Below are 10,811 nucleotides of genomic sequence, written 5' to 3'. Positions count from 1 at the left end.
AGGAAGTGCACAACACTTTCACGGTGAAACAAAGAAGAGACACGAACACCATTTCAAACCCAAATCTTTTCACGTCTTATTTTTACTCCTGCTACACCTAGAGCAGGTCTGTTAGTGTCACACCAGAAATAATTATATACTGACGCGCAGTAGCGCTCTATTGATGTGGCACAAATGATTGGAAACTGATGGATGTAGCAACACACAGATACAGAGAGAGGAATTACACTCAGGACAGTAGGACTCACACAACACCCTCAATGAAAACTCGAAAGCACTTGGGTTCAATTACAACAATCTTTATTACGAATGTCAATTTTCGAAATGCACCAAAATATGGAAATGGATACGAAAACTACCCTTTTCACGCCTCAGACAGGATCGTAGTACAGGACAATGATCATAATTTAATAATTAATTAATAATAATTGCTTATATTTATATAGCGCTTTTCTGGACACTCCACTCAAGGCGCTTTACAGGTAATGGGGATCCCCTCCACCACCACAAATGTGCAGCATCCACCTGCAGCCATAGTGTGCCAGAACCTCCCCACACACCAGCTATCAGTGGGGAAGAGAGCAGAGTAATGCCCGCTTAGCTTCAGTGGGTTGCCAGTTGTGAGTTGCAGGGTGATATGGCTGCTATGATCCCATATCCTTCAGGAAAAAAAGCCGAAAAATTCATTCTTTCCATCAAAAACTGCGCAAAAGACTCATTGAGAAAGAAAAAACGACAATGAATCAGATTAAGAGTATTAAATGCGCTTAAACGGTATTTCATGTTTCACTACATGTGAAAGTAGATACCCAGGGCTTTCATTTTTATACCAATGAGCCCATTAATTCATTAGATTGGTTTTTAACCGGCAGGGGGGGGAGGAGACTGCAGTAGCACCCTCATGATTGCCAGAAAGGGTTCCAGGTTTTTCCAGAGCCTAACCGCAGCCTCCAGCACTCCGGACAGAGACAGCAAAACGCGTTTAGTCCCGTCGAGGAAATCACAGGCCCTGTCTAAGCAGGAGCTCCTGTGAGCCTGAGCGCTGGGCGCAGCTGTGGGCACAGAGCTGCCGGGCTGCAGCGGGCTGCTGTGGGCGGGGCCTTCGAAGTGCGTCACTGCCCGAGGTTCGGGGCCTTCGAGGTGCGTCACTGCCCGAGGTTCGGGGCCTTCGGGGGGCGTCATTGTTCGAGGGGCGGGGCCCGCAGGAGATGGAGTCTGGTTGATCATGGTGATTTATCTGGTAGCGGAGAGCTGCTGTCGCGCTGTGCGCTCGGGGCTTTATACTGTACTTAATATTCGGAATAACTTTCGGACTATTTATTTTTTTTTTTATCGAAGACTCTGTTGCGCCGAAAAGAAATTTCGGTTATTAGTCCGGATTTCGCTTTCCGAAGATTAAAAACCGCGCCAATCACTTCGTCGTCGAATGTTTAAAACGCTTGATTTAAGGAATAGTACATTGTTTTGTTAATACTTTTGTTTCCATTGAATGTAATATATATTTTCCTTTTTATACGTTAATATTTGTATCGGTGCAGAGACAATTACCCGAGAGACCTTACCCGACTCGCATCATTGTGTTTCAATTCAATATTCCTTTCGCTTCTCGGATTATCTTCTTGGATTACTGGTATATTCCTCCGGATGTTTATTAATGCGGTGAGCGCTGGCTGTTTTTTGACGCGTTTTTCTTTCTCGAAGAACCTTTGGCGCATTTATGGTGAAAAAGAATTATTCTTCGGATTTTTATCGGGATCGTTTTCCTGTGCTATGGTCCTGTCTGAGGGGGTGAAGGAAAGGATTCTTCATGTTCATTTCCAGCGTTTGTTGCACTTCGAAAATTTAAATTCGACATTAATCTTGTAATTGAACCCAAGTTTTTCCGAGTTTTTATTAAAACCCTTCAGACCCGGCTGTACTTCCTCTCTCTAGATTTGTTGCTACATCCATCAGTTTCCAAATATTCTTTCTGGTGTGGCACTGACAGACCTGCTGCATTTATTAGCAGGAGTACAGATTAACACAAAAGTTAGGTTTGAAATGGTGTAAATGGCTCTTCTTTGTTGTCACTGTGAAAGAGTTATTTTTTTAAAGTTTATATTTTAACACGATAAATACAAAAAAAGGAGACAATATTAAAATGGAAACATTAATAGACATTTCACTGCTAGAGGAATTCACAAATATAAAAGCTGAAAATGATACTTTTTACATATTTCCATTGTTTGTTTTGTCTTTGGATTCTTTACATTTCCAGTAGAGTTTAATCAAAATGAATTCTACTTTAAAATGTGAATTGAATTCCACTCTCAGTTTGCTGTTCAGTCCAATGACATCGCCTTTATTTCAAACCCAAATCTTTTCACGTCTTATTTTTACTCCTGCTACACCTAGAGCAGGTCTGTTAGTGTCACACCAGAAATTATATACTGATGGATGTAGCAACACACAGATACAGAGAGAGGAATTACACTCAGGACAGTAGGACTCACACAACACCCTCAATGAAAACTCGAAAGCACTTGGGTTCAATTACAACAATCTTTATTCCGAATTTAAATTTTCGAAATGCAACAAAATATGGAAATGAATACGAAAACTACCTTTTCACCGCCTCAGACAGGATCATAGGACAGGACAATGATCCCAAATCCGTCAGGAAAAAGAGTCGAAAACTTCATTCTTTCCATCGAAAACTGCGCAAAAGACTCATCGAGAAAGGAAAAAACGACAAGTAAAACGATTATAGTCCGACAAAAGCGAGGACGTCCGGATGTAAAACATTCGAGGTTTGCTCTAGACCCCAAAGTACAAATTTCGAAATCGTTCTTCTCTACTTCATGCGAATCATGTCTTACAAACTCATGGTCAGTGCGGATTCATGTGAAATCACATTCCGATATACCCGCAGGTCCAAAGCGTCCGAACCTACCGCGACTCGGGTCTCGGCTCTGCGGGTTTCTGGGAGCCCGGAGGACGGGGTTCCGCGGTTCCGCTGGCGGGCCGGTGTGCTGACCCCCGGGTCCGAGTCCAGCCCGTCTCCTCAGCCACACCGACAATACCGGATAAAAATGGATGAAAATCCAAAACGCAAAAAAAAAATCAAATGAACAAAACCAGCAGGGAGTCGGTTTACAGCAACCTTTGCTGCTAATTGAGAGGTTTGGGTTTACTTTCGGACACTTTCACCAAAAAGGCGCAACAGAATCTTCGATGAAGACAAAAACACGACCAGTGCCTCATCCCATCGATAAACATACGGTGGAAAATACCAGTAATCCAAGAAGATAATCCGAGAAAGACACGAGATGCGAAAGGAATTTACTCAACTGAGACAAAATGATGCGACTCCGGTCAGGTCTCTCGTGTACTTGTCTCTGCACCGATACAAATATTAACGTATTAAAAGGAAAATATATATTAAATTCAATGGAAACAAAAGTATTAACAAAACAATGTACTATTCGTTAAATCAAGCGGCCAGGAAGAGAGCAGTGACGCCCGTCCCCAGCGCCTGAGACACACTCCGCTAGCTTTCGTTTTCTTGTAAACCGTGAAGTTAGTCTCTCGCTTCCCCGCCTCGCAAAACCTCTTGAATTCTTTCTGCCCACAGTCCGGCACCAGAGCAGAGTGCATTCTCTCTGTGTATGGAGTTTCAGCTCAGCCCACAACACCCTGTCCTCCACTCCGACAGTTTACAGCTTGTACAGGTGACCGACACCTTTCTCTGCCCGTCCACTCCAGAAACCGCGCTCTGCCACCGTGTCTCTGTAGTGTTGAGGTGAACAGAAGCGGAAATTTCTCGCTGAGAGAGCGAGCAGAGAAAAGCAGAGCAGGAAGTGCACAACACTTTCACAGTGAAACAAAGAAGAGACACGAACACCATTTCAAACCCAAATCTCTTCACGTCTTATTTTTACTCCTGCTACACCTAGAGCAGGTCTGTTAGTGTCACACCAGAAATAATTATATACTGACGCGCAGTAGCGCTCTATTGATGTGGCACAAATGATTGGAAACTGATGGATGTAGCAACACACAGAAACAGAGAGAGGAATTACACTCAGGACAGTAGGACTCACACAACACCCTCAGTGAAAACTCGAAGGCACTTGGGTTCAATTACAACAATATTTATTACGAATGTCAATTTTCGAAATGCACCAAAATATAGAAATGGATACGAAAACTACCCTTTTCACCGCCTCAGACAGGATCGAAGTAAAGACAATGATTTCAAATCCGTCAGGAAAAAAAACCGAAAAATTCATTCTTTCCATCGAAAACTGCGCAAAAGACTCATTGAGAAAGAAAAAACGACAACTAAAACGATTATAGTCCGACAAAACCAAGGACGTCCGGATGTAAAACATTCGAGGTTTGCTCTAGACCCCAAAGTACAAATTTCGAAATCGTTCTTCTCTACTTCATGCGAATCATGTCTTACAAACTCATGGTCAGTGCGGATTCATGTGAAATCACATTCCGATATACCCGCAGGTCCAAAGCGTCCGAACCGACCGCGACTCGGGTCTCGGCTCTGCGGGTTTCTGGGAGCCCGGAGGACGGGGAGCCGGTTTAGCGCAACTTTTGCTGCTAATTGAGTGCGCAACAAAATCTTCGATAAAGGAAAGAAACAAGTGCCTCAACCCATCGATAAACATACGGAGAAAAATACCAGTAATCCAAGAAGATAATCCGAGAAGCGAAAGGAATTTACTCAATTGAGGCACAATGATGCGAGTCGGGTCAGGTCTCTCGGGTACTTGTCTCTGCACCAAGACAAATATTAACGTATACAAAGGAAAATATATATTACATTCAATGGAAACAAAAGTATTAACAAAACAATGTACTATTCCTTAAATCAAGCGGCTTAAACATTCGACGACGAATTGATTGGCGCGGTTTTTCATCTTCGGAAAGCGAAATCCGGACTAATAACCGGAATTTCTTTTCGGCGGAACAGAGTCTTCGATAAAAAAAAAAACGAAAATAGTCCGAAAGTTATTCCGAATGTTTTAAGTACAGTATAAAGCCCCGAGCGCACAGCGCGACAGCAGCTCTCCGCTACCAGAGAAATCACCATGATCAACCAGACTCCCTCTCCTGCGGGCCCCGAACCTCGGGCCGTGATGCACCTCGAAGGCCCCGCCCCTCGGGCCGTGACGCCCCTCGAAGGCCCCGCCCACAGCAGCCCGCTGCAGCCCGAGAGCTCTGTGCCCACAGCTGCGCCCAGCGCTCAGGCTCATGGGAGCTCCTGCTTAGACAGGGCCTGTGATTTCCTCGACGGGACTAAACGCGTTTTGCTGTCTCTGGCCGGAGTGCTGGACGCTGCGGTTAGGCTCTGGAAAAACCTGGAACCGCTTCTGGTCATCATGAGGGTCCTGCTGCAGTCTCCTCCCCGCCTGCCGGTTTCAATCGGCCTCGTCCATCCAGGAGCCGAGATCCCGCAGGGAGAGACGACCTCAGTCTCCGAGACTTTGCGCAGTGGAGACTCAGTGGAACCAGCGCTCAAGACGTTCCGCGAATTGTCTCTCCGTGTCCAGACTGAACAACTGAAGCTGAAAGCAACTTCCTCAACAAGACTGTTTCTGACACGATATATGAAATATGAGACACGAACACCATTTCAAACCCAAATCTTTTCACGTCTTATTTTTACTCCTGCTAAACCTAGAGCAGGTCTGTTATTGTCACACCAGAAAGAATTATATACTGACGCGCAGTAGCGCTCTATTGATGTGGCACAAATGATTGGAAACTGATGGATGTAGCAACACACAGAAACAGAGAGAGGAATTACACTCAGGACAGTAGGACTCACACAACACCCTCAGTGAAAACTCGAAAGCACTTGGGTTCAATTACAACAATCTTTATTACGAATGTCAATTTTCGAAATGCACCAAAATATGGAAATGGATACGAAAACTAATGTGTTCTGCTATTGGAAATTTAGTACGGAACTGTACTCTCCATGAGCATGGTATCAGCGTTAAATAGGTTAAGAGTCTGGAACACCCAATAAATTGTAGCTACAACTGTTAAAATACCAGTGCATTCAATGCCAAATGCAACAGATTAAGTTGTTTAACCACTTTCTATCAAACTTTTGCTTTTTGGGGATTTAGACAACATCCCTATTTAGGGCAATGCAATATATAGAGACATATATGCAAGAAAAAAATGTGCAGAGAACGTTAAGATGTCACTTTTCCTCAATTTCTCTTCTGTCCTAAAACACAGCCATGCCATCAAACATCCTCTATGTTTTCTAATAACACTTACCCTAACCCTAGCTAAGGGTTTGGGTAGTTAGGGTTAGGGTTCAGATTGTTTTCAATGCAACCTAACACTCATTTAATCAGAAAATATAACCCAGGGCATCAAAATATTAGTCTGAAAAGACTTAGCAGCCTTGCCACACCAAACAAAATGTAAACACTGTGGTACAATTTCATTTCTTGACAAGCATTCTGCTATTGGAAATGTTGTGTGGAATGGTACTCTCCATGAGCATGGTATCAGCGTTAAATAGGTTAAGAGTCTGGAAAACCCAATAAACTGTTAAAATGCCAATGCATTCAATGCCAAATGCAACAGATTAAGACATGTAAACACTTACTTTAAAAAAAATCAAACTCCTCCAAACAAGTTGATGAACTGTTTTTTATTATTAAACTGTTTGTAGTGCTGGCACAATATCTTTCTCAAGACGCAAAATGCAATATTGCTGGGACTCAAATAATAAAGAAAAAAAATGAGAAAAAATTATACTCCGGGTTCAGGGCAGCGGTTTGTAGGAGGAGAGCGATTCCTATCCACAATCACAGCGACGCCCCAAACCGAGAGTCCTCAGGCCGGCTGAGACAGCGCCAGGAAGAGAGCAGTGACACACTCCGCTAGCTTTCGTTTTCTTGTAAACCGTGAAGTTAGTCTCTCGCTTCCCCGCCTCGCAAAACCTCTTGAATTCTTTCTGCCCACAGTCCGGAACCAGAGCAGAGTGCATTCTCTCTGTGTATGGAGTTTCAGCTCAGCCCACAACACCCTGTCCTCCACTCCGACAGTTTACAGCTTGTACAGGTGACCGACACCTTTCTCTGCCCGTCCACTCCAGAAACCGCGCTCTGCCACCGTGTCTCTGTAGTGTTGAGGTGAACAGAAGCGGAAATTTCTCGCTGAGAGAGCGAGCAGAGAAAAGCAGAGCAGGAAGTGCACAACACTTTCACAGTGAAACAAAGAAGAGACACGAACACCATTTCAAACCCAAATCTCTTCACGTCTTATTTTTACTCCTGCTACACCTAGAGCAGGTCTGTTAGTGTCACACCAGAAATAATTATATACTGACGCGCAGTAGCGCTCTATTGATGTGGCACAAATGATTGGAAACTGATGGATGTAGCAACACACAGAAACAGAGAGAGGAATTACACTCAGGACAGTAGGACTCACACAACACCCTCAGTGAAAACTCGAAGGCACTTGGGTTCAATTACAACAATATTTATTACGAATGTCAATTTTCGAAATGCACCAAAATATAGAAATGGATACGAAAACTACCCTTTTCACCGCCTCAGACAGGATCGAAGTAAAGACAATGATTTCAAATCCGTCAGGAAAAAAAACCGAAAAATTCATTCTTTCCATCGAAAACTGCGCAAAAGACTCATTGAGAAAGAAAAAACGACAACTAAAACGATTATAGTCCGACAAAACCAAGGACGTCCGGATGTAAAACATTCGAGGTTTGCTCTAGACCCCAAAGTACAAATTTCGAAATCGTTCTTCTCTACTTCATGCGAATCATGTCTTACAAACTCATGGTCAGTGCGGATTCATGTGAAATCACATTCCGATATACCCGCAGGTCCAAAGCGTCCGAACCGACCGCGACTCGGGTCTCGGCTCTGCGGGTTTCTGGGAGCCCGGAGGACGGGGAGCCGGTTTAGCGCAACTTTTGCTGCTAATTGAGTGCGCAACAAAATCTTCGATAAAGGAAAGAAACAAGTGCCTCAACCCATCGATAAACATACGGAGAAAAATACCAGTAATCCAAGAAGATAATCCGAGAAGCGAAAGGAATTTACTCAATTGAGGCACAATGATGCGAGTCGGGTCAGGTCTCTCGGGTACTTGTCTCTGCACCAAGACAAATATTAACGTATACAAAGGAAAATATATATTACATTCAATGGAAACAAAAGTATTAACAAAACAATGTACTATTCCTTAAATCAAGCGGCTTAAACATTCGACGACGAATTGATTGGCGCGGTTTTTCATCTTCGGAAAGCGAAATCCGGACTAATAACCGGAATTTCTTTTCGGCGGAACAGAGTCTTCGATAAAAAAAAAAACGAAAATAGTCCGAAAGTTATTCCGAATGTTTTAAGTACAGTATAAAGCCCCGAGCGCACAGCGCGACAGCAGCTCTCCGCTACCAGAGAAATCACCATGATCAACCAGACTCCCTCTCCTGCGGGCCCCGAACCTCGGGCCGTGATGCACCTCGAAGGCCCCGCCCCTCGGGCCGTGACGCCCCTCGAAGGCCCCGCCCACAGCAGCCCGCTGCAGCCCGAGAGCTCTGTGCCCACAGCTGCGCCCAGCGCTCAGGCTCATGGGAGCTCCTGCTTAGACAGGGCCTGTGATTTCCTCGACGGGACTAAACGCGTTTTGCTGTCTCTGGCCGGAGTGCTGGACGCTGCGGTTAGGCTCTGGAAAAACCTGGAACCGCTTCTGGTCATCATGAGGGTCCTGCTGCAGTCTCCTCCCCGCCTGCCGGTTTCAATCGGCCTCGTCCATCCAGGAGCCGAGATCCCGCAGGGAGAGACGACCTCAGTCTCCGAGACTTTGCGCAGTGGAGACTCAGTGGAACCAGCGCTCAAGACGTTCCGCGAATTGTCTCTCCGTGTCCAGACTGAACAACTGAAGCTGAAAGCAACTTCCTCAACAAGACTGTTTCTGACACGATATATGAAATATGAGACACGAACACCATTTCAAACCCAAATCTTTTCACGTCTTATTTTTACTCCTGCTAAACCTAGAGCAGGTCTGTTATTGTCACACCAGAAAGAATTATATACTGACGCGCAGTAGCGCTCTATTGATGTGGCACAAATGATTGGAAACTGATGGATGTAGCAACACACAGAAACAGAGAGAGGAATTACACTCAGGACAGTAGGACTCACACAACACCCTCAGTGAAAACTCGAAAGCACTTGGGTTCAATTACAACAATCTTTATTACGAATGTCAATTTTCGAAATGCACCAAAATATGGAAATGGATACGAAAACTAATGTGTTCTGCTATTGGAAATTTAGTACGGAACTGTACTCTCCATGAGCATGGTATCAGCGTTAAATAGGTTAAGAGTCTGGAACACCCAATAAATTGTAGCTACAACTGTTAAAATACCAGTGCATTCAATGCCAAATGCAACAGATTAAGTTGTTTAACCACTTTCTATCAAACTTTTGCTTTTTGGGGATTTAGACAACATCCCTATTTAGGGCAATGCAATATATAGAGACATATATGCAAGAAAAAAATGTGCAGAGAACGTTAAGATGTCACTTTTCCTCAATTTCTCTTCTGTCCTAAAACACAGCCATGCCATCAAACATCCTCTATGTTTTCTAATAACACTTACCCTAACCCTAGCTAAGGGTTTGGGTAGTTAGGGTTAGGGTTCAGATTGTTTTCAATGCAACCTAACACTCATTTAATCAGAAAATATAACCCAGGGCATCAAAATATTAGTCTGAAAAGACTTAGCAGCCTTGCCACACCAAACAAAATGTAAACACTGTGGTACAATTTCATTTCTTGACAAGCATTCTGCTATTGGAAATGTTGTGTGGAATGGTACTCTCCATGAGCATGGTATCAGCGTTAAATAGGTTAAGAGTCTGGAAAACCCAATAAACTGTTAAAATGCCAATGCATTCAATGCCAAATGCAACAGATTAAGACATGTAAACACTTACTTTAAAAAAAATCAAACTCCTCCAAACAAGTTGATGAACTGTTTTTTATTATTAAACTGTTTGTAGTGCTGGCACAATATCTTTCTCAAGACGCAAAATGCAATATTGCTGGGACTCAAATAATAAAGAAAAAAAATGAGAAAAAATTATACTCCGGGTTCAGGGCAGCGGTTTGTAGGAGGAGAGCGATTCCTATCCACAATCACAGCGACGCCCCAAACCGAGAGTCCTCAGGCCGGCTGAGACAGCGCCAGGAAGAGAGCAGTGACACACTCCGCTAGCTTTCGTTTTCTTGTAAACCGTGAAGTTAGTCTCTCGCTTCCCCGCCTCGCAAAACCTCTTGAATTCTTTCTGCCCACAGTCCGGAACCAGAGCAGAGTGCATTCTCTCTGTGTATGGAGTTTCAGCTCAGCCCACAACACCCTGTCCTCCACTCCGACAGTTTACAGCTTGTACAGGTGACCGACACCTTTCTCTGCCCGTCCACTCCAGAAACCGCGCTCTGCCACCGTGTCTCTGTAGTGTTGAGGTGAACAGAAGCGGAAATTTCTCGCTGAGAGAGCGAGCAGAGAAAAGCAGAGCAGGAAGTGCACAACACTTTCACAGTGAAACAAAGAAGAGACACGAACACCATTTCAAACCCAAATCTTTTCACGTCTTATTTTTACTCCTGCTACACCTAGAGCAGGTCTGTAAGTGTCACACCAGAAATAATTATATACTGACGCGCAGTAGCGCTCTATTGATGTGGCACAAATGATTGGAAACTGATGGATGTAGCAACACACAGAAACAGAGAGAGGAATT

At 44.1% G+C, this 10,811-nt stretch overlaps 1 long non-coding RNA gene across 1 annotated transcript; it reads left to right on the top strand.

The window, feature by feature from the left end:
* The first annotated feature begins 1,038 nt into the window (after positions 1-1,038).
* On the top strand, positions 1,039-1,220 carry LOC148639931 (uncharacterized). Its single transcript, XR_015930602.1, has 2 exons — positions 1,039-1,124; positions 1,158-1,220. It is a non-coding gene; the product is annotated as an uncharacterized LOC148639931 (long non-coding RNA).
* Positions 1,221-10,811: the final 9,591 nt, after the last annotated feature.

The sequence above is a fragment of the Lepisosteus platostomus genome, chromosome 26 (genome assembly GCF_059453375.1).
Source record: "Lepisosteus platostomus isolate fLepPlt1 chromosome 26, fLepPlt1.hap1, whole genome shotgun sequence".
NCBI lineage: Eukaryota > Metazoa > Chordata > Actinopteri > Semionotiformes > Lepisosteidae > Lepisosteus > Lepisosteus platostomus.
Note: the sequence above shows the minus strand (reverse complement) of the source record. Positions and strands in the feature narration are given on the sequence as shown.